The sequence below is a fragment of the Nycticebus coucang genome, chromosome 20 (assembly GCF_027406575.1).
Source record: "Nycticebus coucang isolate mNycCou1 chromosome 20, mNycCou1.pri, whole genome shotgun sequence".
NCBI lineage: Eukaryota > Metazoa > Chordata > Mammalia > Primates > Lorisidae > Nycticebus > Nycticebus coucang.
The window spans coordinates 22,282,154-22,306,143 of NC_069799.1; the positions used below are offsets into that span (position 1 = coordinate 22,282,154).

The window sequence follows — 23,990 nt, forward strand, 5'->3', positions numbered from 1 at the left end:
AAAATAGCCAGTGTTGTGGTGGGCACCTGTACTCCCAGCTACTTAGGAGGTTGAGGCAAGAGAACAGCTTAAGCCCAAGCATTTGAGGTTGCTGTAACCTATGAAGCCACAGCACTCTACCAAGGACAAACATAAAAAAAAAAAGATAAATTAAAAATCAAGATCCAGGGCGGTGCCTGTGGCTCAGTCTGTAAGGCACCGGCCCCATATATCGAGGGTGGCGGGTTCAAACCCGGCCCCGGATGAACTGCAACCAAAAAATAGCTGGGCATTTTGGCGGGCGCCTGTAGTCCCAGCTACTCGGGAGGCTGAGGCAAGAGAATAACTTAAGCCCAGGAGTTGGAGGTTGCTGCGAGCTGTGTGATGCCATGGCACTCTACCGAGGCCATAAAGTGAGACTCTGTCTCTACAAAAAAAAAAAAAAATCAAGATCCAACACTGTACTATTTAAATGATATTCTTCTTACATGCAATGACAAAAATGAAATAAAAAATTGCAGGACAGAAAAATATTTAATCCAAATATAAATCAAATGACAGCAAGAGAGATTATCATAAGGAGACAGGTATATGTGTGTGTGTGTCTATACACACACATGTTGAAACAGAGTCTCAAACTATTGCCTAGGCCAGAGTGCCATGGCATCAGCCTACTTCACAGCAACCTGAAACTTCTGGGTTCAAGCAATCCTCCTGAATCAGCCTTCTGGTAGTTGGGACTATAGGGGCCTGCAAAAACATTCAGGTAATTTTATTTTCTATTTGTAGTAGAGATGAGGTGTTGCTCCTACTTGAGCTGGACTCCAACTCCTGAGCTCAAGACATCCTCTCATCTCAACCTCCCAGATTGCTAGCATTATAGATATGTGGCACCTATCCCCAGCCAGGGCACAATATCTTTTGAGACAAAACCTGTCTTATTTCATAAAATGTACTTTAAGTCAAAATGGCCACAAAAGCCATAAAGAATTCAAAATAACAGGATAAGGGCTTATTTGTTAGAAAGCTGTAATTCATTTTTATTATTTTGCATATATATAAAATACATACTGAAACAAACTGTAAGACTGATATACAACCCTCACATCCATGGTCAAAGTAAGAGCTATTTGCACACATATTTATTGCAGCTTTATTCACATAAGGCAATAGGTGAAAGAAATCAACACCTGCCACAAAAAATAAATGGTGAAATATAATTTAAGATATAAAAATAATAGAGTATTACTCAGCTTCTAAAAACCAGGGAATCTTTTAACATCTCTAATAAAGATAAATCTTAACATTATGGTAAATGAAATAATACAGGTTCTCCCCAAAACTAGATGCATTAAATCCAATTATATAAAATAATGAAATTAAGTCTGGGTGTGATGGTGCACACCTCTAATCCTAGCACTATAGAATGCTGAGTTGGGCAGATTACATGAGCTCAGGAGTTCAAGACTGTGTTTGGTCTAGGCTAAAGTAGAAAAATAAAATTTAACTCCTGACAAATTCCTGGGCTGCAAGCCCTCAACAAAATGGAGTAATTTTGCTTACTCTCTTGGTTTGCTCCCAAGAGAAATGGGAAAGTAGTCACTAAGTTCTTGCTTGACTAACTGCTGGGCCAGGGAAAAAAACTGACTATCCCAGGACTGACCTTTAAACAATGCCAGATGGAGAAAATACTGAGACAAAGATGTATGGAGGAAAAGTACTGAAACTAAAATGTATGAGAAAATATTAAAACAAAGATGTATAATGTATGGCTAACTAACTGCAAAATTCTGCTTCCATACAATGCTTACTTGCTATCCTTCACCCCCAAATGTACCTGGACAGCCTGCATACCAATCAGGATGCAAACCACACCTTAAAAACTTGACTTTTTAGTACTTGGGGCTGCTCTCAGAAACCTCATGTTGGGACACTGAGACAGACAGTCACCAGCTGGCTCTTCAATGAAAGGACTCTGTTGTAAATTTGGCTTGTTTGGCAGTGTGGTATTTGTGGCACTCCTGGGCACTACATTTCTAGAGGCCCCAGGGAGATCCTCCAAACTCTGGCATGGCTAATCATCAGCCAGCCTCCAAGATATGCTGTGTTTCCTCTGAGGGAGTCCCACCTGGAAACATTCCAGGACCCCTGGTGGATGCAGAGCCCTCAGGAGACCAGATGATGTTCACCCCTAAATTCACCTGTGAATCCACCTCTGGACGTAAGCCATTAAAACTTCTATTTTTGGCTAGTGTCTGAAGACATTTAGTGTTAACTATTGTGTTTATTTTTTCTTGTGCTTATTTGTTGCTGTGGACTGTTATGGTAATATATAACTGTTTGTTGTATTCATTTGTTGTGAATTGTGTAGGGCCCTTAGGGGCCTCAAAGGGAGGCCAAAGTGACAAGGGCTTTGGAGAGGAACCTGGGGTTACAGGGCTATTGGCCTGTCAGAGGCTCTCAAAGGCATGTGTCAGTAGAACAACCTGTCGCTGGAATACTGGTAGGGAACCTCATCCCTATCAAAGACAGTAATACGTTGCTGAAACTGAGATATCAGTGCTTTGGCCTCAGGCCTTGGAGAAGTTGGGGTGCAGAAGGTAGGTGACAAGGAACTTTGATTTCTAACCTCAAAAATTACACCTGAAGTTAGTCCCATAAACCTGTAAGACAGGAACCTCAGACTCCCGAGCTATTGGCCTGTCAGAAATAGAAATCCTGGGTTACCAAGCTATCAGTGGGGGGCTGGGTGGGGGGCTCCCAGAGACTGGGATGCCAGTAGGAAGCCCGGTCCTCAAATGCACAATTTAGATTCATGTACCTTTGTTCATTTGTATTCTATAACCTAAAAGCCTATATGTTTCTGTGCCCAAGCTGCCTGAGAAAAAGCAGCTTTGATTTCTCGCTGACACAGATCCATTGAGGCCAGGCTGTACTCACAAAAAAAGTTGTTAAGCCTGATTGTTTGGAGGTTCAAGTCCATCATCAGTGACACAACTTTAACGTTAAGCCTGATTGCTAGGAAATAAACAACCAGCATCAGAGATAAGGTCAGGAGGCTGATACATGCACGGCATGTGTTAATAAGCTACTGGTTCCTCCGGGCTGTGGTTAAGCAAGATAATGAGTTTCTGCTCTTTGAGTGCTTTAGGGCCTCCAGAAAGCAGGCATACAATCAGCCTACTCCCCTACTGCAGTTTCATAACTCAGTTGTTCATAGACTTGAAGACTGAAAAAAACAATCTATCCCTTCTGCGATCTTGTGACATATCGGTCAATGGGAAAACAACAAACATGTTTTTTATGATTATTATTTTTAGAGTAGAAGAATGTATATTAGTCAATCAGCAGATTAGCAGGTTCCAGGGAAAGAATGATTTGTTTATTGCAATAGACCCCTGAAACCATTTTGTGATTATTTATTAATAATGTGTACGTGCAGAGCTGGCTATTTAAGCTGGTCAGATATAAAGAAGTTTGCTACTTGCCATAACAGAGTTTGCAGTCATTCTTTGACCTATACAACTTCAAAAAGCAGGTTGATCGACCACCCGATCTCCCTTCATGCAACATATTCTGTGCTGTTTGTCTAGTTAACACATTACAGTTTGTGCTTTTACTCTGTTCAGTATTAGTTTGTGTTTCTGCTCTGTTCTGCATTATAGTTTGTGCTTCTGCTCTATTGCCAGCCTTTAGTGTGTGGGCTGGCCTCCTAAAGGTTTCTTTAATCCCCTCTTATACTGACAGGTTTAGAAAGCAGTCACGCAGAAAATTCTGGCTACCCTGACACTGATGTATGAACCGAGTTAGTGGAAAAAAAAAACCAGCTTGGCTCTGTGCCTGTTCTCTCCAAACCAAAACTACAATTTTAGTATTGTTCTTCCAGCCCTTCTGTCCCTTTGGTTTAAGTCCCTGGTTTGAGTCCCTCTAGTTAATCTAGTTAATTTCTCTAATTATCAGTTTCGTTTTTATTGATTCATTGTGGGGTTGTCTTTGTGCCTTTTTGTGTTTCTCTGTGCTTCAGAGATACATTTTGTTCTTTTAAAATAAGTTCCTCCTCTTCTAAGGCAAATACCCCACTGGGTGGTTTATTAAGACATTTTAAAGAAACTTTCTCTAATTAAAAAAAAAGAAGTCCAGACTGCGAATTGGGCTGCGTGAGAAATATGCCCAAAAACCAGCGGGAAATTTGTGCCGAAGGATAAGTTTACTGTCCCTTTAAACCCCCCAGCAACTGGTTTAAAAAAAGAAAAAGGTTGAAATTCTGTACATGTGAGTACTTAGAGACTGACTGAAACAGTAACAAGAGGTGGGCTTTTGTGCCTCCCACCCCTTCACAGAGGATGAAAGCATTGTGTGAGTGGCCCATGTCTGTATCTCAGTTTTTATCCCAGCTAAAACTTACCTGTAATTTATCTGAGAAAAGAGAATAGAAAACACAGAGAAACTGTACTGAAGCATTTTAGAGAAGAGCTTGTAAAAGACTACTGTAAGTGTATCTCCAGGAAAAAAACAAAAAAAAAAAAAAACACTTTAAACAGGAATAACTAAAGAAACTTATTGTTCAAGCAACTATAGTTTTCTTTAAAATAAAATTAGTTTTAAGCCTGTTATTAAAATCCAAATGTTTAAAAATTATGAAACTCCCACCTCTGTAATATTTCTAAGGTTACTAGATTCAACTGTGAACTTATCTAAAGAATATGGTCTGCACAGTACAGCCCACTTCTGCCTAAAAATAAATTCTGAAAAAAGAACAAAGAATCAAATTTCTAAGTTCATCTGAGCCTAAAAATGGGAAAGATCCCTGTCTAGCCCTGAATAAGAAAATCCTGCTTCCATAAACTGTCCCTCATTTGTAAAATTAGTAGTTTAAGTGTTTAAATTGTTTGAGAAACTAAATCATTACCAAAAACGAAAGATTCTTGCCTTTTAAACTTTCTAATTGTTGGTTTGGCCAAGTAAATAAGTAACTTCGTAGTACAAGGTGATCCTGATTTGTAAAAAATGAGTTTTTAAAAATGAAAGAACCTTTAATATTTAACAAACCTTCCAAGATCAAAACTCTGAATTTGGTCTTTTTGAAAAAACATATTAGGCTTATTTGGTATATTAAATTGTTTAATAAACATTATCAAATGTAAAATAATTAATTTCATAAAATATTAATCTGTCTTAGTATATGTTTATCCAAAATTATCCTTCAAAAATATTAAGAGAAACTGAAGAAAACTTTTAGAACTTTAATTTAAAATTAACATATCCAAGCCGGGAGTTTTGGCGGGCGCCTGTAGTCCCAGCTACTCGGGAGGCTGAGGCAGGAGAATCACCTAAGCCAAGGAGTTGGAGGTTGCTGTGAGCGGTGTGACGCCACAGCACTCTACCAAGGGCAATAAAGTGAAACTCTGTCTCTACAAAAAAAAAAAAAAAAAATTAACATATCCATGAGTAGTGCTAACCTAACTTCAAACTGAACAAAAATCAGTCACATGGAGCTGGGCTGGTTTGTTATGGCTTTTTGCTTGATACATTCCTGATCTGTTTTCCAGAAGTCAAGGAAGCCATTTTCTGTCTTTTGACCTATTTATAACTTTTCAAGCAATGTATGTACTTATGGGCAAAATTTGAAACATTAATTTTTTTCTCTCCTTAATTTCTCAAGAATTTAAAAGCTGGGCGGCACCTGTGGCTCAGTGAGTAGGGTGCCGGCCCCATATACCGGGGGTGGTGGGTTCAAACTCAGCCCCGGCCAAACTACAACAACAAAAAAATAGCCGGGCGTTGTGGCGGGCGCCTGTAGTCCCAGCTGCTCGGGAGACTGAGGCAAGAGAATCACATAAGCCCAAGAGCTGGAGGTTGCTGTGAGCTGTGTGACACCATGGCACTCTACCGAGGGCAGTAAAGTGAGACTCTGTCTCTACAACAAAAAAAAAAAAAAGAATTTAAAAGCCATATGTAAGCATTCTTAATTTCTAACAATACATTTATTTGCACAAGTTCAATAAGAATATGTTTTGTTTTCTAAAACATGATGAAGACACTGGTTATTTTATCAAGGCTTTGGCTGAAATAGTATTTCCAAAAGTGCCCCGACTACGTTAAGGAATTAAGGTTAACTTTATAAAAAGCCGTTTGGAAAAAATTGGCCAGACACCCATCAGTAACATTTCCTGATCTGTGGTAAGTAATGAAGATCCCTTTCTGACAGATCTAGAAATTGAAATGTACTTGAGGACCTCAAGAAAAGAGAAATTTACCTACTGCATACAGGTATCTAATGCCACAGATAAAACCTGGGCTCGTGAAAAGCTTAAGTCTAACCTGAAAATTTCTTATAAAAAGCTCCGGCAAAGCCCATTTTAAAAAAGGAGCCTAAAGAGCTAATAATTAATCATTCTTACTACACTTTATGCAAATAATTAAGCCCAGTATACTGGCAGTACAGTTTATTTTGGTAAGTAAGTTAGTTCTGCTTTAATTTGTCTTTAATAAAAAGAGAAATTAGAGACAGAAATCGTTCAAAAAAGGCTGTGGCCCACCTGTATTAAATCCCAGCCTTGTCTGTAAGGTCAACTCATAAAATAAAGCATAACTATTTTACCAAACTAATCTTTTAAATAGAATTAAGAAACTGGCCAAGAAGTATAAAATTGTATACAATAATCATATTATTTTGGTACTTCAGAATATCAAATATCTTTTGATATTAAATAGTAAATGAACCAAGTATTTTTAAGAAAATAAAATTATTTTTTAATAATCAAATTAGTAACAGTTATATAATTATTAACATATCTGATAATTATAAATCTAGAATATTTTTTACATATTTTTATATTATTAGTTTAATTACTAGACGAATAAAAAATAATCATATTAGTTTTAATAATATCAGGTTCTGTAAAATAAAATTAAACCAAACACATCCTACTTTACAAATTGTCCATAAGGAGCACTTTAATATCACATTGTAAAGAGAAAAACACTTCCATTTTCCTGGTCACTGGTTTGTCTTTTGATATGTATTTAGAAAGCACAAAATTACTACACTAAATAACTTTTACGAGTATAGCCTGGTTAAAGTTCTGTTGTAAGAACCAAGTTAACTACATTTTGTTAAAACTAACTTTATCTTGTCCCTCAGTCTTCATTTTGCAGCTGCATACCAAAAGCATTAGGCAACCTTCTCCCTTCCCCGACGCTGTCCTTTCCCCATGATCCACGCTCTTACTCAATGTCTGCTCTGAGCTCAATAACAGCACTTTCCAGATGGCCAAGGACGACTGCTTGGTCCCCTAGCACCCTCCCATCAGCTCGCCTCAGCGGCTCACCTCACACTCCCTCCTTTTTTTCTTTTCTGTACCCTTAAAACCTTCCTCCTTTTTGAGATCAAGGCTTCTCTGCTCTCCCGCTGCCTCAGGAGCAGGAAGTCCCGGCTGGAGTTTGCAAATAAACAACCTCTTCCTTTTGCATCGAACTTGGTCTCAGGGTGATTTATGTGGGGGATCCCGCGACTCGGGCACAACACTGTGTTCCTTTTTTTTGTTTGTTTTACAAAAATTACCCATTGGCCACACTAGAAAATTTCTACAAACTCTTAAAACTATGAATTATCTTAAAAACTGTGCTAAATTTATGTAAACCTTAGCCTCAAAATCCAGAACTTGTAAACGTTTCTAAATAACTGCTAAATAGTTTCATACTCTTTAAATAATCAACATGCCCTGCTCCAGCCACATACTGGAAACTGGCTGGTCCACGCATGACTGAAGCCTGACATACCTTCATTAAACTTTAAACTCTGAGAAAAGAGGAAAAAATGTAATCTATGTATCCACACCACTCCTCCTTCTCCTTCTGTCGGTAGGCCCCTGCATTTTGAATCAACTTACTACTTATGTTAAAAAGAAAACAGGCTCGGCGCCTGTACCTCAAGCATCTAAGGTGCCAGCCACATACACCAGAGCTGGTGGGTTCCAATCCAGCCCCGGATTGCTAAACAACAATGAACCAGGTGTTGCGCCAGGCACCTGTAGTCCCAGCTACTTGGGAGGCTGAGGCTAGAGAATAGCTTAAGAGCAGGAGTTGGAGGTTGCTGTGAGCTGTGACGCTACAGCACTCTACCCATGGTGATAGCTTGAGGCTCTGTCTCCAAAAAAAAAAAGGAATAAACATTGTCAAACTTATAATAATTAAAAAATCAATATGATCCTGTGCCCAATCTTATACCCTCCCATCAGTCAATGATTAGACTAATTAAGAAGAAAAGGGGAAACTTGTTAGATCTAGGCCAAAGTAGAAAAATACCAATTAACTCCTGACAAATTCCTGGGCTGCAAGCCCTCAAATAAATGGACTAAGTCTGGTTCACTCCCAAGATAGATGGTAAAATAGTCACTAACTTCTTGCTTGACTAACTCCTGGGCCTGGGAAAAAAAAAACTGACTGTCCCCAGACTGATCTTTAAACAATGCCAGGTGAGGAAAATACTGAGACAAAGATGCATGGAGGAAAAGTTCTGAAATTAATGTATGGAAAAATATTAAAACAAAGATGTATAATGTATGGCTAACAAACCGCAAAATTCTGCTTCTATACAATGCTTGCTTGCTAACCCACCCAAATGCACCTGGACAGCCTGGGTGCCAACCAGGATGCAGATCACACCTTAAAAACTTGACTCCTTAAGCACTCGGGGCTGCTCTCCCAATGATGGGAAACTGAGGCAGTTGCCAGCTGTCTTTTCAATAAAAAGACTGCTATAAATTTGGCTTATTTGGTAATGCAGTCTTTGTGGAACTCCTGAGCACTACAACTGGCCTGAGCAAAAGCGAGACCCTGTCTTTTAAAATAGCCAGGTGTTGTAGCTGGTGCCTGCAGTCCCAGTTACTCAGGAGGCTGAGGCAAGAGAATCATTACAGCCATAGAGTTTGAAATTTCTGTGAGCTATAATGCCATGCCACTCTACTGAAGGCAACAAAACAAGACTCTGTTCACCCCCAGAAAAAAAAAGAGTGGTCATAAATATTCAAATACAGGCTTAAATAACCATTGCCAAGCAACCAAGAGAAAATGTCCTTTTTATTTTTTTGGAGACACAATCTCACTTTGGTAGAGTGCCATAGAATCATAGCTCACAGCAACCTCAAACTCTTCAGCTCAATTGATTCTCTTCCTTCAGCCTCCCAAGTACAGTACCTAGGACTACAGGCACCAGCCACAATGCCCAGCTATTTTTAGAGATGAGGTCTCTCTCGGGCTCAAGCTGGTCTCTAACCTGTGAGCTCAGGTAATTCACCCAACTCAGCTTCCCAGAGTGCTAGAGAAAATCTGGTATTCATAAACCAAACATAAGTAACACGTAGGCAAATAAGCAGATAGAAAATGAAATTGCCAATAGACACATGATCGATTTAACTTTTGTTCTTCAATGCCTGAAAGTATACAGAGTTGAATACTGTCATGCAAAATTATAATAAAGTGTCCCAAAGTTACTGATAGATAGGAAAGTGAATTATATTGTAATATCTTTATTTTAATACATAAAACAGATGGAAAATTATGCCATGAATATTTTGTATATAATGATACATTTAGCTATTATTTCCCATTTTCCTTATCCATGTATGTCTGGAAATTTTAGGACACTCTGTACACATAAAAACTACAAATGAAATTGACTGAGGTGAGGTGACCTACTTTAAAAAATTAAAAAGAGGTTGGGAGGAGAACCAGATAGATGGCAGAAGCTCACTGACATTTTTCAAAGAAATATAAATGGCCAGTGAGCATTTCAAAGGATGCCTACAGTACTAATTATTAGAGAAATGCAAAGCAAATCACAATGAAATATTACATCATATTCACAATCAACACTAAAAAAAAGTGTGTCGAGGATATAGAGAAATTAGAAACTTTTTGAAATGTTGGTGAGGAGAAATGTTGCAGACGCTATTAAAACGTATGAAGGAGGGCGGCGCCTGTGGCTCAGTCGGTAAGGCGCCGGCCCCATATACCGAGGGTGGCGGGTTCAAACCCCGCCCCGGCCAAACTGCAACCAAAAAATAGCCAGGCGTTGTGGCGGGTGCCTGTAGTCCCAGCTACTCGGGAGGCTGAGGCAGGAGGATCACTTAAGCCCAGGAGTTGGAGGTTGCTGTGAGCTGTTTGATGCCAAGGCACTCTACCGAAGGCCATAAAGTAGTGAGACTCTGTCTCTACAAAAAAAAAAAAAAAAAAAAAAAAAAAAACGTATGAAGGAGGGCAGTGCCACTACTTCAGTTGGTAGGGTGCCAACCACATACACCAAGGCTGGTGGGGGCCAGCTAAAACAATAATGAAAACTGCAACAACCAAAAAAATAGGCGGGCGTTGTGGTGGGCGTCTGTAGTCTCAGCTGCTTTGGAAGCTGAGGCAAGAGAATAGCTTGAACCCAGGAGTTTGAGGTTGCTATGAGCTGTGATGCAACAGTGGTTAAACCAGGTGATAGCTTGAGACTCTGTCTCAAAAAATAAATTAATAAAAAATAAATGTATGAAGGTTTCTCAGAAAACTAAAATTAAAAGTTATTATTTGATCCAGGGATCTCACATCTGGGTATATATCCAAAATACGCACTGCAGAATGGGGAAGATACATGTACTCACTCACATCCATCAAAGTATTATTTATAAAAGCCAAAACGTGGCCAGACGCGGTGGCTCACACTTACAATCCTAGTGTTTTGGGAGGATGAGACAGAAGGATAGCTGTACCACAGGAGTTCGAGACAAGGCTAAGGAACAGTGAGACCCCATCTCTACTAAAAGAAGAAAAGTATAGCCAGGAGAGGTGGTGGCCACCTATAGTTCCTGCTATTTGGAAGGCTGAGGCAGGAGGATCGCTTGAACCCAGGTGTTGGAAGTTGTTCTAAGCTGGGATGATGCTACAGTATTTTAGCAACACAAGTGAGCCTCTATCTCAAACAAAAATTCTCTTTTCTAGACAACTACAGTGCTCCACTGTGACTATGGACCTATCCCAAGCAGGTATTTTTTGTTAATATTAGTTAACAGCTTATCAGATGAGCAAGTATACTGAATATTTTATGCAGCACATGACAATAAAATTTCATGGAAATGTTCAATTTATTAACATGAGATAATTATCAGAAAGTGTTAAACATTTAAAAACAGTAAAGATAATTTTTTTTTGTAGAGACAGAGTCTCTCTTTATGGCCCTCGGTAGAGTGGCAAGGCCTCACACAGCTCACAGCAACATCCAACTCCTGGGCTTAAGCAATTCTCTTGGCTCAGCCTCCCGAGTAGCTGGGACTACAGGCGCCCGCCACAACGCCCGGCTATTTTTTGGTTGCAGTTTGGCCGGGGCCTGGTTTGAACCCGCCACCCCCGGTATATGGGGCTGGCGCCCTACCGACTGAGCCCCAGGCGCCGCCCAGTAAAGATAATTTTTATTATGTTATTAATATATTGCTATTTTTACAAAACCTGAAAAGATTTAATTCACCCTTTAAAAGCAATCAAAAAGTTATAAATAAAATAAAACACTAACCTTGTAAAATATGATAAATCATAATATTTAAAATAAGCATTTAGGAAAAACTAAAATATCATTTCAATATAGGTTGAGGAAAGTGATGACAATCCTGCTGATTTCTTTTTGCCCAGAGTAAACTAGAACTTTCAAGGGAGCCTTTTAATAAATATGGAATGCCTACTCATTATCTAAATTACTTGTTACATAAGTTGGAATTCTAACACATAGTTTTGAATATTTAAATCTAAAATTATAGAAAACTGAATACAGAATGAAATAGAATGTACAAACATATATAGAGACAGTAAAATCAGCAAGATGGTAGAACATATAAGTCCCTGTTCATGTATTCCTCCCATGGTAACAAAAATCTGGGAGCCATGTATGGGAAAAAATGCTTCCATGTCAGCCCAGCACAATGACTCACACCTCTCATCTCACCCACTTAGAGGCTGAGGTGAGAGGATCACTTCAGTTCAGCAGTTTGACACCAGCCTAGGCAATAAAATCAGAAGCCATCTCACAAAAAGTGATTATATGAGAGCTTTAGAATTCACAAAGGAAGTTGTGAAATTTTGCTAATGCTCTTAAGGAGGGACATTTAGAGAAGGCAGACCCTCATTTCCTTGGCAACTAGAAGACCTCTGATCTTGGTTACTGATTGGAGAATTCCCACTGAGAATTCTCAAGTGACTGTGGGCCGCTCCAACTTCTCCCAGCCATAATCTGGGAGTGGTGCAGAGATGTACCCATCCAGAGACCTGGAGGAAGATGCACACTCATGACCTGGAGACAGGCCTGCAGATCTTGGCACTCTGTGTGTGTATATGTGTTTATATAACTATTTTTGCATGTGTATGAATACACATACACGCACAAATAGCATATACGTATGTGGATAGATAGATACAAAAATACACATGCAAACACACACTAGAATGTCCATAGTGGGCCATCTCCCAACATTGACCATCTCCCAAAGCTGACCTGATTTGCATAGACTAGACATGCACCAGATGTGTACAAGGTACAGCATGCCTGGTTCCTTATGCTAATCACCTCTGTATGTTGACAAGTTTGTTACAGTCCCTGGAGTGGTCAAAGTTCAGAGGTTCTGCTACATGTGTATGTGTCTGTGTCTATGTGTGTATGAATAAGCATATCCTAAGACAGAGATAATTATAAGAGTTATTTTGTAGCAACAGAGAAACTAATGTATCCTCAGGAATACTATAAAATCCTGAATGACATAATATATTTAAGAAATGTAGGCCAGTGACAATGGCTCATGCCTGTAATCCTAGCACTCTGGGAGGCCAAGGCGGGTGGATTGTCCTGAGCTGAGGAATTTGAGACCAGTCTGTGCCAGAGCTAGACCTTGTCTCTAAAAAAAAAAAAAAAGCCAGGCATTGTGGCAGGTGCCTATAATCCCATCTGAGGCAGGGAATCGCTTAAGCCCAAGAGTTTGAGGTTGCTGTGAGCTGTGATGCCACGGCACTCTACCAGGGGGTGACGTAGTGAGGCTTTGTCTCTAGAATAAAATAAAATAAACACGAAATGTAGCCTTCTGAGCCTCGGTCCTTCGCCCCCTCCCACTGAGCCATTTCCCATCTACTGACCAGAGTCAGCGAATTCTCCACTCTGATCCTGTCCGACCTTCCCCCACCCCAGCTATCCATTGTTTGAAAACTATAAGAATAATCTCACTGCATCAGTTTTCACTAGAGCCAATCACCTGTCATGCCTGGAACAGGGATTGTACCCAAATTGCCCTTAGCCCCAATAATCACGAAGTGCATATCTTTAAGAAAAACGGGAGCAAGTGGATAAAAGCTCATGAACTCAAGGAGCACAACAGACATATCACAGTTATTGACTGGGCTCCCAAAAGCGACTGCATCATTCCTTCTGGGGCAGACCGCAATCCCTATGTCTGAAGTCAGAAAGATGGTGTCTGGAAGCCAACCCTGGTGATCCTGAAAACTTATCACGCTGCCACTTTTGTGAATTGGTCTCCCTTACAGAACAAATTTCCTGTGGGAAGTGGAGCATGACTCAGTTCTGTTTGGTACTTCGAGTCTGAAAATGGCTGGTGGATAAGCAAACACATTAAAAAGCCAATTGGCTCCACAGTCAATCCTCAGCTTGGATTGGCATCCCAACAATGTTTGCTGACAGTAGATCACGTTGTAATAACTGACCCAGGAAAAAGACCCCTAAAGGCCCCTGACTGTCTTAGCCTGAGTCACCACATGTCTCAATCCCCCTCCCCTTGTGTTAATTCCTCAAACAGGTTTCAGAAGAGAACAAGGAAGTTCCCTGAGTTCCCAAGAACACCTAGCAACTGGTAACAATGTGAAAACTTACCCCAACTCACTAGCAATGGGTAAAAAATGATGAAAAAAATAACCTACACAACGTTCCCAGGCTACTGTATCTCCCAAGCTATCCCCATGCCAACAGCCACACTATAGCCCCCCTGACTATAACCTCATCCCTGAGCTAACCAACCACTTTCTGCTTCTATTTTTACATAACTTGCCACGTAGCACAAAAAGGGTAAAAAAGACAGCCTGCTTTTCTCTTCAGGGCCATTTGCCCTTCAGGGTAGCGGCCCACATGCGCAGGTGTAATAAATCACCATCTGATTCATACCCGAAGTGTGGTCCAAGTTTTTCTTCCGGGTGGCAAATGAGTTACTACACTGTGACTTCAAATGCAGAGTGTTTTCTGCCTATATTAAAGAAGTGGATGAAAAGCCAGCCAGGTACACCCTGGGGCAGCAAGTTGCCTTTTGGTCAGCTGATGTCAGAGTTTGGGGGCAGTTGCACAGGTGGCTGGGTCCATGGGGTCAGCTTCGCTGCCAGTGGGAGCCACCTGACCTGTCATGACAGCACCGTGTCTGTTGCTGATGCTTCAAAAAGTGTATAGGTCCCAACTATGAAAACAGAGTTCCTACCACTCCTGAGTGTGTCATTTGTCTCAGAATATAGGGTCATGGCTGCTGGCCAATGCTCTTTAACTACGATGACCGCGGCTGCTAGACCTTTGTGTCCAAGTTAGACATTCCAAAACAGAGCATCCAGCGCAACATGTCTGCCATGGAACGTTTCCACAACACGGACAAGAGGGCCATGACCGAGGACTGTAATACAGCCCTGGAGACGATGCACCCGAATAGCATCACTGAAGTGTCTACTTATGAAGTGGACAAGCAAGACTGTCGCAAATTTTGCACTACTGGCATTGATGGAGGCATGAAAATTTGGGATTTCAAGACCTGAGAATCTTCTATCCAGGACCTCCGGATAATGTGAAGCTGAGTGAGCCTCCGCCATCCAGAATGACAAACGGTCGCTGACAGCAGCTCTGCCATTGGATGGAGAGGAAAGCCAGCCCCAAGGAAACACTGAAAACACATATGATGCAAATATTGTGTGGTTTTGTTTGAGTATAAAATTGATGAAAGTATTGTTTTTTTTTTAAAGCAGCAGTGATTTTTTTTTTTTTTTTTTTTTTTGCTATTTCATTCCATTCTTGACCAAAGCTTCTCTTTAAGTAGTTTATTATGGAGAATTGTCACACTAACTTAAAGGAAAGGGTGAGGGAGATATGTAAATTTGTCCAGTAGAAAATTAAATTAAAATACTACAAAAAGAAAAGAAAAGAAAAGAAAAGAAATGTAGCTGCTGGATGTAGGGGATCATACCTCTAATCCTAACAATCGGGGAGATCAAGGCAAATAGACTGCTTGAGCTCAGGAGTTCCAGACCAGCCTCAAGCAAGAGGCAGACACCAACTCTACTAAAAATTCCCAAACTAGCCAAATGTAGTGGACAGAGCCTGTAGTCGCAGCACTCAAAAGTCTGAGGCAAGGGGATGCTTTGAGCCCAAGAATTTAAAGTTGTTGTGATCTATAATGCCATTTCACATGACTTTGTGGCAAAAAAAAAAAGAGCAAATTGTAAGGAGTTGATACATCTAACTATATTAAGGTGGCAAATTAGAAAACATAGAAATTAAATTATTTGTCAAAGTCCATATAAAAACAAAATTTTGAATTTTGGGGACATCCTTAGTTCTTCTCATAAAATTATTGACTATACTTGTGGACCAATCATTATGAGTGGGAGGGGACATGAAAAAATTATTGACTATAATTTCTGCAGAATCTTATTTGAAACATTTATAGAATAAAAAAATGTAAAACAGAAAACATACAACTATTTGTGGTGTTACTGGGATTTCTGAACCAAACACTAACATCACCACTTCATTCACATATTTTGGATATGATGCTAAAGAAAAATAAACTTTTTTTTTTGAGACAGAACTTCAAGCTGTTGCCCTTGGTACAGTGCCATGGCATCACAGCTCACAGCAACCTCCAGCTCCTCGGCTTAAGGGACTCTCTTGCCTTAGCCTCCCAAGAAGCTGGGAGTACAGGCACCAGCTTTAATGCCAGGCTATTTTTGGTTGTAGTCGTCATTGTTGTTCTGCAGACCTGGGCTACATTTGAACCCACCAGCTCTGACGTATGTGGCTGGAGCTTTAGCCATCTGAACTACAGGTACCAAGCCAAGAAAAAAAAACTTTTTTAAGACATAGTGCCATTCTGTTGCCATGGCTAGAGTGTCCTAGGACCAGTCTTAACTCACAGCTAACTCAAACTCCTGGGTTCGAGCAATTCTCCAGCCTCATCCCTACCACTCACCCCCAGTAGGTGACACAATAGGTAACCATTACAATGTTTAGTTAATTTTTATATTTTTAGTAGAGACAGGGTCTCCTTCTTATTTAGGCAGGTCTAACACTCCTGAGCTCAAACAATAGCCCCACCTTGGGTCCCAGAGTATTAGGATTAAGATGTGAGTTACCACACCTAGCCTAACGAATATTTAAAAAGGCTCAGAGCCTGTAGCTCAAGCAGCTAAGGCACCAGCCACATACACCAGAGCTGATGGGTTTGAATCCAGCCCAGGCCTGCCAAAAAACAATGACAATTACAACCAAAAAATAGCCAGGCATTGAGGCGGGTGCCTGTATTCCTACCTACCTGAAAGGCTAAGGCAAGAGAATCCCTTAAGACCAGAATTTAGAAGTTGCTGTGAGCTGAGATGCTATGGCACTCTACCCAGGATGACAGCTTGAGGCTCTGTCTCAAAACAAACAAACAAACAACAAAAAAAAAAACAAAAAAAAAAAACCAACGATTGAAGAGATATAATCTCCAATCATCTTCCCCTTGAGACTATACAGGGCTGTGTGCTCATCCCAAAACCATGTCCCCTTTTTATTTTATTTCATTTTATTTTGAGAGACAGAGAGTCTCATTTACCCCCCCCACACACCCCCAGAGTGCCATGGCTTCATAGCTCACACCAACCTCAGACTCTTGGGCTCAAGTGATTCTCTTACCTCAGCTTCCCAAGTAGCTAGGACTACAAGCACCCGTCAAAAGGCCCAACTACTTTTAGAGACAGGGATATGGCTCTAGCTCAGGCTGGTCTCATATTAATGACCTCAGATGATCCACCCACCTCAGCCTCCCAGAGTGCTGGGATTACAGGTGTGAGCCACCAACACCTGGCATCCTTGTCCCATTTTCAGAAATAAAAATGTATAGACTTCTTTACCCCATAAATATGCATCATTTCTGTCTTAATTAGAAGGTATTTACAGGTATTTACTTCATGCCCAATGGAGATGTGCACCCACTAGAACTTATCAGAAATTACTTTTCCCATTTATCTGCAAGATTATCACATACTCAGATTCTTTTTTTTTCTTTCTTTCTTTCTTTTTTTTTCTTGAGACAACAGTCTCAAGCTGTGCTCCAGGTAGAGTGGTGTCACAGCTCAAAGCAACCTCCAACTCTTTCTGGCCTTAAGCGATTCTCTGGCCTCAACCTCCCAAGCAGCTGGAACTAAGGGCTATTATAGTTGTTGTTGCAGTTGTCATTGTTATTTTAGCTGGCCTGGGCGGGTTTGAACCCACCAGCCACAGGGTATGTGGCTACCCACTGGGCTATGGGCTCGCCCACATCATACTCAAGATTCCTTTTTTTTTTCTTTCTGAGATAAAGTCTCACTAAGTTGCCCTCAGTAGAGTGCTGTGGTGTCACAGCTCACAGCAACCTCAGACTATTGGGCTTAGGCGATTCTCCTGCCTCTGCCTCCCAGGTAGCTGGGCCCACAGGTGCCCGCCACAATACCCTGCTATTTTTTTGTTGCAGTTGTCATTGTTGTCTAGCTGCCCTGGGTGGGTCCCAACCCACCAGCCTCAGTATATGTGGCCAGCACCCAACCCACTGACCAATGGGCACCGCCCCTCTGATTCTTATAGTTAAAAAAAAAAAAAAACACTACTGTCAAAAAAAAAGATATGCAACTGAAAACTGAAACTAATAGTCACAAATATATTCAATTTAAAAGGTGCCCATTACAATACACTAACCAGAATAATTCCTTACGTAAAGTAACTTAACTACTTTTGCAATTTATATCAGTAGACACACCAAGCTACCTCAAAGATAGCTCTTATTATGTGGCACCCAGGGCTTTTCATATATCCCATCTACAACACAGGGACGCCTTGTTCCCTAAAATTAAGAGGTTTTCTACCCTGGGTACAAAGTTTAAATGCAACCGTAATAAAGTAACTTAAGGTATTAACCTCCCTGAAAACTGTAATAGCCGACTACACCTTTTTAGCACTGCTAAATACATGACTTTAGCCATTTTTGTCATACCAACAATAACTACTGGACTCAATCAGAAAATTAGTCCATTGCCCTGTGCCATCATTAAGGCCCTTAATACAACTTCTCTAGCCATTAACGCTCTGAAAATTCAATTAAAACAAGTTATAAGAAGCTATACTTAAAAAAATCAGGTAGCCATTATTGATTATTAAAACACAATCACAAATGTAAAAACTTTAAAATCTATATATTCCTTCAATTTATCTAACAGTTCCTAACTCATTAAAAACAAGTTAAAATGCCTAAAGGACATAGTCGAAACAATACAAGATTGCTCAGAATATCCAATACCTACTAACTAAAGTATTGTCATAATTACCCAACATTACCTAAGTCTGAACCTTTATATTCATTCTTACGTTATATTAAGCTTCTTAATGTTACAAAATAATGATGTATACCATACATATGTACCCGCTGTTTCACACATTTCAAAGAACAAAATAAATCAGCACAGCCCGTGTGTCAAATTAACTAACCATAACAATTACTTTCTTTTTAAATCAATTTCATAAATATAAAAATAAAATAAATGAAAGTAGGGCGGCGCCTGTGGCTCAAAGGGTTAGGGTGTTGGTCCCACATGCTGGAGATGGCAGGTTCAAACCCAGCCCCGGCCAAAAACTGCAAAAAAAAAAAAAAAAAGAAAGAAAGTAGACAATGTGGTAGACACAGACACCCCCCCACAAACCCCTCTTAGCTTTTTCTGAACTGAGAATGCACTTTAAAGCACAGGAACAATAAGTCAGTCAAACAGGCCAAACCAGAAATAGGGAACAAAGATAATAATCTTGAAAAAAAAAAAAAAGAAACAAAGAAAGCAACGAGGCACCATAGAACAACTTAATAGCAAGTTTAATGACGTTTTATTGATGACGATATTTTTGATTGTTTTTTTTAATTGTTATATGTATTTAACTTGCCTACATGTTGTTAATCACGAGTATATTTTTAGTATACTTTGAAATTCTTCCCCGTATAAATTATTAAAATTTGTTACATAGACGAAACAACATTTAAAAATTACTCTCGCTGTCCTCCGGAATTACTAGCCTTTCCAATAAAAAAGCGTTTTTACACATCAACTCCCCTTCGGTGTTAAACTACAACAGCAGGCAGGCGAGGCACTTCCAGTTCCCCAACAGGGAGAGCCAGGGACGCCCGGCCCTAAGTTTAACAAAAGAATGAAGGGGTTGAGGGCCCCATGGTCTACCCCCTCCCCCATGAACAAGCCTCCACACACACACTCTTGGGATTCTTCCCTGAGGACCGACCATTCCATTGTCACCACCAGGGAGGGACAAGCCGCGCTGCAGCCACACAGCTGCTCAGAGAGAGGTCTGGGCTGTGGTGCAAGTAACAGGTTCAGGAAGGCTTCAAGCAAGAGGGTCCCAACTCCCAGCCCCACTCCACCTTTTGCAAAGAGGGGTGCCAGTGGGAAACTTCAGCCTGAAGACTCTAAAACTGAAGTGAAATTGCCGGGTCCCGCCACAGGCACTTCTGTCTCCAGCCACGCCCCTCCCCCCTCTCAGGATACCCAGTGTCCTGTATTTACCATTTCACAGCTTCAGAGATGTCCCGGTGTCCTCCCTACAGATCTCCCAGTACCTTCAGGTCACACGTTACAGAGACTGCCACTGAGACGACTAGGATCTCCAGGAGATGGAACTGCTGAAAGTGGGACAACCGCTCAGTGCCCAGGTCAGGAAAAGAGAGCTGCTCTGGAACTCGGAAGCCGCCTTCTACTTTCTGTCTGTGCGTCTGATTGGACAGTTCATATAGGTGCATCCCTGATTGGATAGGACCTCAGGCCCCACCTCTCTGACCTTGAGTGACAGGAATGTCGTCGGACAAGAGGCTGAAAGAGACCAGAAATGCTAACAATCATTTTTCATTAACATTTTTTTTTTCATTAACGACAGGGACCATGACCTTCTTTTTAAACAGAGTCTCACTTTGTCACCCTCAGTAGAGTGCCCTGGCCTCACAGCTCACACCAACCTCCAATTCTTGGGCTCGAGCGATCCTCTTGCCTCAGCCTCTAGAGTAGCTGGGACTACAGGAGCCTGCAACAATGCCCGGCTTTTTTTTTTTTTTTTTTTTAAGGGATGAGGTCTCCCTCTGGCTCAGCCTGGTCTTGAACCTGTGACCTCAGGCAGTCCACCGAATTCACCCTCCCAGAGTGCTAGGATTACAGGCATTAGCCACCGTGTCCATCTTAGGGACCATGACTTTATTCATCTCCATATTCCAGGGCCACCATACTTTCCATACAGTAAGTGTTTAATAAATTTCGACTAAAGCAATGAAACTCTACTTTTTTTTTTTTTTTTTTTTTTTGTAGAGACAGAGTTTCACTTTATGGCCCTAGGTAGAGTGCCATGGCATCACATAGCTCACAGCAAACTCCAACTCTTGGGCTTAAGCGATTCTCTTGCCTCAGCCTCCCAAGTAGCTGGGACTACAGGTGCCCGCCACAACGCCCTGCTATGTTTTGTTGTTGTTGCAGTTCAGCCGTGGCCGGGTTTGAACCCGCCACCCTCTGTATATGGAGCCAGCACCTTACTGACTGAGCCACAGGTGCTGCCCACAATGAAACTCTATTTACTGAGTGTGTAGTCTGTGCTAGACTTGGGCACCTATTATTTAAATAGGAGGTAGACACTGCTTTGAAGGTGTTTTCAATATACATCATGATGTCTAGGTAAAAACATGCACATAACGAACTCAGTGAACTTATAGACACATGAAGGATATTGGGAGTTAAAGCAAAGTCTGGCTATGGCAGTTCAAAGGATGAAATTACCTCTAGTCTACAGTCAGGGGGTTGGCATTGCAGGAAGTTTTGTGCAGGAGGTGGTATTTAAGATCCCAACTAACAGGCATAACTAGGAGTATGGCGGAAGGGCTCAGCTCCTGGGGGAAGGGCTCAGCTACCATGTAGATTTTACCTTACAAACTGTCTTAACTCTTTTTACACAGGGCTTTGTGCCTTCTCTGGCATGCACTTCTGTTGAGGGATATTTGTATTTAGCTCTAAATATAAATTATATCCTTTTTTTTTTTTTTTTTGAGACAGAGTCTTACTTTGGCAGAGTACCATGGAGTCACAGCTTACAACATCCTCAAGCTCTTGGGCTACAGGGATTCACTTGCCTCAGCCTCCTAAGCAGCTGTGACTACAGGTGCTCACCACAATGCCCAGCTCTTTTTTAGAGACAAGTCTCAAACTGGTTCAGGCTGGTCTTGAATCTGTGAGCTCAGGCTATCCACCTGTCTCAGCATCCCAAGTACTGGGATTACAGGTGTCAGGCACCAAGCCCTGCCTAAATTATATCCTCTTATTAATTTCAATTATATATACATAGGTATGTTTATAATATATAGGCACAAAGGAAATACATGTTTTCCACTCATGTAAACCACATATTGACCATTTTATATATATACATGTATACATATAAATATTTTATGGTGAAAAGTTATATACAGGGTGGACATAAAGTTCGTGTGCAACTTACAATAGTTTACTATTTAAATTTAAAACTTCACTATTTCAATTTAAATGAAAATACTTTGCCTTTTAAACTGACACAAACTTTTTGTCCACCTTATATTTAGAATTAGCCAGCTAGACTTGCTTTAAAAGATCCAGCTGGACTTCCTTTAGAAGATCTCAATTAGGTGGACGATTTTCTTTCCTTCTTTTTTTTTTTTTGAGCCAGAGTTTCACTGTGATGCCTTGGTAGGGTGCAGTGGTATCACAGCTCATAGCAACCTCCAACTCTTGGGCTTAAGTGATTCTCTTGCCTCAGCCTGGCAAGTAGCTGGGACCTTAGGTGCCTGCCACAAGGCCCAGCTATTTTTTTTGTTGTTGCAGTTGTCATTCTTGTTTAGCTGGCCTTGCCCAGGCTCTAACCTGCCAGCCTCAATTCATGTGTCTGACGCTATTACCACTGTACGATGGGTGCCAAGCCTGGTGGGAAACTGTTAAAGCATCATAATCAGGAGCCACTGGAACATATGCCTTCTTCTCTCCATCAGGCCTGATCCAGGTGTTGACCTTGGTCACATCAATGTCATAGAGCTTTTTCACAGAGCCTGTTGATCTAGAGCTTGTTGCTTTGACATCCAAATGAACACAAGTGTGTTGTCTTCTTCTCTCTTCTCTATGGTAGACTCAATGATCAGGGAGAACTTGGTGATGGTACAGTTGTCAAGCTTGTTTCTCCTAAGGAAGCCTTTCTTGGGATATGAGGGCTCCCTACAGAGGAGGCACAGAGCCTTCAGCCGTCGAAATGTGGGTGATGTCTGAATATCTTTTTGTGTGGCTGTGGTTGCCTTTTAGCACTGCCTTCTTGGCCTTCAATGCCTTTGCCTTTGCTTTGACTTTGGGAGGGGCAGGAGCTTCCTTCTTTACCTTTGGCACCATCTTGTGAAAAGCAACAGTTATTTTAAAGTTTGAGTTTTTTTTTTTAATTTGCCCGAACTCTGGACTTTTGAGGAGGTAGCCTAAGCTTTGAAATAGAAGGCAGTCTTCTAAGTCAGCCTGTCCAATAAAAATAAAACGAGAATTTAGCCGAGTATTTTGGTGGGTGCCTATAGTCCCAGCTACTTGGGAGGCTGAGGCAAGAAAATTGCTTAAGTTCAAAACCCTGAGGTTGCTGTGAGCTGTGATGCCACGGCATTCTACCCAGGGTGACAACTTGAGACTCTGTCTCTTAAAAAAAAAAAAGAAAGAAAGAAAGAAAAGAAAAAGAAATGAAATGAGAACTATGTGTGTCATTTCAAATTTTCTAGTAGCCTCGTCAAAGAAAAGATAATGAAATAGGTCAAATTGATTGTTACTGTTTATTTCACCTAATATATTCCAAAATATTATTGTTTTCATAACTGATAACTTTAGTTATGTATCTTTAAAATTTTTTCTATGGGCTCAGTGCCCATAGATCAGTGGTTACGGCACCAGCCACATACATTGACGGTGGCAGGTTCAAACCCAGCAGGGTCTGCTAAAACAACAGTGACAACTGCAACAAAAAAATAGCTGGGCATGGTGGTGGGTGCCTTTAGTCCCACCTACTTGGGAAGCTGAGGTAAGAGAATCAATTAGCCCAAGAGTTGGAGGTTGGTGTGAGCTGTGACAGCAAGGCACTCTACCAAGGGTGACATAGTGAGACTTTGTCTCAATAAAAAAAAAAAAAAAAAAAATCATTCTACGTATTTTTTTCATTTTGAGACAGGGTTTTACTTTGTCACCATTTAGAGTGTCATAGCATCATAGCTCACAGCAACCTCAAACTCTTGGGCTCACGTAATCCATTTGCCTCAGCCTCCCAGTAGCTGGGAATACAGGCAACCGCCACAACCCCCACTACTTTTTAGAAACAGTGTCTTGCTCTTGTTCAGACTGGTCTTGAACCTGTGAACTCAGGCACTCCACCCATCTCAGCTTCCCAATTGGTGGGATTATAGGCGTGAGCCACCTCGCCAGACCTTTGTTTTTTTTTTTTGAGACAGAGTCTGGAACTGTCACTCTGGATAGAGTGCATGGCATCATACATAGCTCACAGCAGCCTCCAACCTGAGCTTAAGCAATCCTCTTGCCTCAGTTTTTCTAATTTATGTAAAAATAGGGGGTTCTCGCTTTTACATAGGCTAGACTGGAACCTGTGAGCTCAAGCTATCCACCCGCCTCAGCCTCCCAGAGTTCTA

General features: G+C 40.9%; 1 pseudogene; it reads left to right on the top strand.

Moving 5' to 3' along the window:
• The first annotated feature begins 13,252 nt into the window (after positions 1-13,252).
• LOC128572747 (actin-related protein 2/3 complex subunit 1A-like) lies at positions 13,253-14,829 on the top strand (annotated as a pseudogene).
• Positions 14,830-23,990: the final 9,161 nt, after the last annotated feature.